The sequence below is a fragment of the Ooceraea biroi genome, chromosome 8 (assembly GCF_003672135.1).
Source record: "Ooceraea biroi isolate clonal line C1 chromosome 8, Obir_v5.4, whole genome shotgun sequence".
Classification (NCBI taxonomy): domain Eukaryota; kingdom Metazoa; phylum Arthropoda; class Insecta; order Hymenoptera; family Formicidae; genus Ooceraea; species Ooceraea biroi.
In genome coordinates, this window is record NC_039513.1 from 1,736,833 (window position 1) to 1,741,747 (window position 4,915).

Consider the following 4,915-nt stretch of genomic DNA (forward strand, 5'->3'; position numbering starts at 1 on the left):
CCCTTACAGCAAGATCCATTATATCCGCTGACAGCTCTGCCCATTCGTCAAGAACCTCATAAACCTTACATGTTTCATCATGGAGTGCCCCTCTCCATTTTTCCATAGCAAGAGTACAATCAGAGTCTACTAAATTGGCGGTGTGCTGTGCGACTGACTCATTGATTACAATTCGAGAAACTGGGTTGGCGGGTGGTTGTTCATCAAGGCGAGGGTTATCCGGTTTTAATCGCCTTCTGGTATCGCTTATTTGCTTGTTAGTTTTGCCAGGGAAAAACTCCATTAACTTAATGTTAATGTTTCTCTCGCCTTCAAGCCTACGACTTTCCATCTGGAGCCTACGCAGTTCCTCCTGACTCCAGACCGTAGCTTTTCTACCACGACCATTCTGAGGTGCACCAGTCCTCTTTTCGTTCCTCACCGCCGAATGAGCATGTCTTTCATGCTGCGACAATCCACTTTTGGTCTTAAACCCAGCAGCGCACTTTTCGCACTCATATTCCTCCGCCACAACAGGGCCCTTGCACTTGGGCACATGACATCGCCAGCCATGTAATTTTGGAAACACTTTTCCACATCTCACGCACCGCCATGATATAAGAGCCTTCGGATGCTGTTTGAGAATGTGCGCATGTAACTGCTTGCTATCAATGTACAATACATTCGGTTTATCCTGACAAAGCGGACAGGCCGCAGCCACATCAATACTTCCTTGGATGATTGTTACGTTTGCCGTACATAGAGGTTGCGGCTCCCCTTACCCATCCGATGACGCCCCTGGGATGCGAGCGTCACCAGCGCCTCTTCGCCTGTTCGCCACACAGGCAGCGTGCGAGCCGCCAGAAGCGGGAACGGACTCGCCCGTCTCCGAGGCCTTATCATTACTGACACTATTCATGCTGCGCTCCAGAGAAGGGATACCGCATCGAGCCAACACGGACCCTGGACACTTATTAGGGCTGTTCCTCACCCCACGACGGTCTTTGGTCTCTCATTATTGAACTTTGGCCAGACTTGATCCACCTTGTAACCACTATGCGTCACTAATAGATGACGAGGCATTTGTTAACACGAGCATTTCAGGCTGTTTCTCACCCTTGTCGAGCCTAAGCGAAATCGCATTGCTCGAATTTATCATCTGACACGTATGTCAGATACTGCAAGCCAGCTCACCAGCCGCAGGCCTCCTCTACAGACTAGCACTAATCCGTGGTAGAAAAATGTTCCACACACCCAACCGGTATCTCACTCTCTATTTTAAGTGCGTTTAGTGTTATTTCGCACGGGTACAACGCATGTACGGAGTTGTTGTTCAGTAAGGGTCTGGGGCTCGCCCCAGACCGCCAACACAATTCTCGTGCTCGCCACATATGAGCCATTTGGTCCGAGGACACCGACTCGCGGCAATGCTGTGACTAAGGCCCGTTAGCCACTGGGAAGAGAACCCAGTGTTTCCAGCGCACACCCGCTATAAAGAGTTGCCCCTAAATAGCTTCGTGGAGGTGGACCTTGATATTGCGCCTTAAGGTTTATTAATTTTGTCATTTGGCAATCGCACAAAAACAGGATCTTCACGTACAGGAGGTAATTGAAGCAGATCGCCAAATAAAAGAATGTGCTTTCGACCGAACCAACCGTCTTCACAATCATTAGTATTAAATATTTCAGACAATCGAAGATGTATATACATTAAAGTCAAATTAGATATCATTGACACTTCATCAATCACAAAAAGAACAACATCCTTGAGATCTGCTCGTAAAACTTTTAACACATGATCAGACAATTGTTTATAGTTTGGAGTAAGACCATGTTCAACAGGTAATTGAAGCAATCTATGAATTGTCAAACCGTCTACATTAAACGCTGCTATGCCAGTAGGTGCCGCTGTAGCGGCATCTTTATTGAGATATTGTTTTATCCAACACTTAATTGTTTTAATTAAGAAACTCTTTCCAGTTCCACCTTCTCCGCTAACATACAATCGTAATATCGAATTATCTGACCTTATAGTATCAATGACTCTATCGAATGTCCTTTTTTGATCCGTATTTAATTGTGCTATCATTTGAGGCACATTAATTTTCTCATCAATCCAACATTTCTTTGAAATACTCACTGTAACTATAAACACGGCTACGTCATTGTCGTCCAAATTCCTATAAAGTTGGAAAAATATTTAATAAATATTAATTCAATTAATTTGTTAATTAGCGGTTAAGATTAATAAACTTACCTCATGATTTAAATATTTAAATCTATCTTTTATTTCGCGTCTTTGAGTTGTTGTATATGCTCTTTTTAAGATAAATGATAAAATGTCGTGTAAAAATTCCTCCGAAATAGCATTTAAATATGCGAAATTAACTAATATCATTCTATTATGATCAGTTAAATTGCGATTCCAAAACATTTGACGTATAAATTTTAGCCATGTTTTGGCATCTCCCACTATGTCTTGAACAATTAACCAAGGATTATTATTAAGTTGGTCGACTGAATAACTCATGCTTAATTCATAAATGACATAAATGATGCGCAGAAGATAAACAAACTACTAAAGGAACATGCGCAGTCATAAATTATTATTAAATTATCATTTTCCTATTTACTGACGTTAAAAACCTTTAAAATTAAAAAGAAAAAAACGGGATTTTCCTTCTCAGAATATATTCTACGCATAAAAATACACATATTTACAAAATTACAGGAAAATCGGAGGGGAGAGCGTTATACTGCATATTTACCCCTTTATAATATTTCCTTTTCTCCTCTAAATTCTTTGTTAATCTTTCTTAATAACAAACTAACCAAGCGTAACTATGATATGTCATTACGATAGTCACAATTGACAGTTGATCACCATTAGTCGAAAAATATTCACACTCGCAACACTATCGCTAGAAAGAAGTGACCGCTTCAGCGTAATGTACATACATATTCGCTACCACGCGAAACACACACACACACACACACACACACGATATATTAATTACATATACGATTGAATAAACAATTGAATGTACCTTTATTTCTCTCTTTATTTTATTTATTATTCATACATTATATTGTTATGTAGTATATACGTATTTATGTATGTATGTAGCATTACGTATTTATTAATAACATATTGTGTAAAACATTATGTATTTATGTATTTACGTATTATTACGTATATAATGTATTTATGTATTTATGTATTATTACGTATACAATGTATTACTAACACATTGTGGAAAATAAGAACACTGATTTTAAGTAATCATAATTTTAGGTATTTACGCATAACGAATATTTATAATCTACCTCCCTCGTCCTCGTGTATAGTTACGTCGTCCGCAGCCACGTCCAACGCCGCGTTTTCTGCCGCGACCTGCACGCTTCCACCTCGGAGCTGTAAGAAGAAGAAAATGATATTTTATTATGAGATTATATTTATATTTTAGTTTTACGCATGCGGGATGATTTTGAATAAACACTGTTTTACTTACGTCGATCTTGTCTCGATGATGAGGACGTTGTTGCGGGTGCGGGTGCTGGTGCAGCACAGAACATATACTAAGAGAAGCGCAAGCTCCATGTTAAACGGTGGAAACGCACGATCGACGCGATCCTAGTGGCCTGGCCTTGATATTACGTGATGTATAGTAATACATATATCTATATACAGGGTGTCTGATATTGCGAATTTTGCAAAATGATAGAGGATCTTTTCTTCTCAGTTTGACCTACTCTACCATCACTTTTCGTTTGGTCACTCAGATATCATCGATCGACGTCGCTGACTCGGAACAAGCACTGATGACTTCAAAGCTTGAAAAGAAGAAGACGGTGAAATCAAAAAAGGACCTAGAGAAAAGCCGGCAAGGACAAGGAGAAGAAAAAGAAGAATGTTGAGTGTTTTAAATGTCACAAGACTCGCTCGATGCTCGAGAATGTCGATTGAATCCACTAAAGAAATGTGCAGACGGATCGACCTCAGATGCCTCCGGACCAAGTTGTTTCTCTGCTGAGAAAAATATGGATCTCGAGCATTCCTGGATAGCAGACAGTAGTGCGTCGTGTCACATGGCTAATAATCGTTCTTTGTTCATAGAATTTACTTCTAAAGAGTCGATATTGAGTCTCGCAGATGAAGGCGCTCTCAAAGCTGTCGGCTCAGGCAAGGTGCCGATAGAAAAGTACGTAAATAACCGGTGGGAGCCAGCCTATCTTCTTGATGTGCTCTATGTACCTGGACTTCGGAGGAACCTCTTCAGCGTCGGTGCGGCAGCTCGGAGAGGAGTGACCAGTCATACAAGCAATGGGCGAATGAAGTTTGCGACGCCCGTCGCTAACCTACGGTCCACCGTATGCGTAGGCGAGGCGTCGCAAATCAGATTGCACGCGAAATCTACTGAAGACGATAATTACTCCCGAAAACGGGATCGTGACGACTCAGACTTGCTTCGGAAACTCCCCTCGGCACGTGGCTCTCGGCCCTCGGCACTTCACTCGAACTCTCCTCTCGGAACTCTCTTCTCCGCTCTCGATATTGCCCTCCGCACTCTCTCGCTCGGAACTCGGTTCCCCTCTCTCTCTCTCTCTCCCTCTCTCTCCCTCTCCCTCTCTCTCTCTCTCGATAACTTCTCTCTCTCAACCGCGGGTCTGAGTCTCGGTGTCACGATCACCGATACGGCAAACTATAAAGGAATTGGGCGCCAGGCGCAATCACTTGCGCCACTCACGAAATCAGCACGTAAAACTTCTATGGCTCGACTAGTCAGCCGTCGTGGGTTTGGATATTAGAAGGCCGCTGGAAGGGGGACAGTAAGGCGCAACGCAATTAAATAAAATAATAATATATTTCACAGAACTTCCGTTGAGTCGGGGCTGGTACCCCGGCATACAGCGATTCGCCAGTAAGAATCACCCC

At 42.3% G+C, this 4,915-nt stretch overlaps 1 pseudogene; it reads right to left on the reverse strand.

The window, feature by feature from the left end:
• The window catches only part of LOC113562435, a 9,327-nt pseudogene extending 7,166 nt beyond the window's left edge, over nt 1-2,161 (reverse strand).
• Between the last annotated feature and the right edge of the window lie 2,754 nt (nt 2,162-4,915).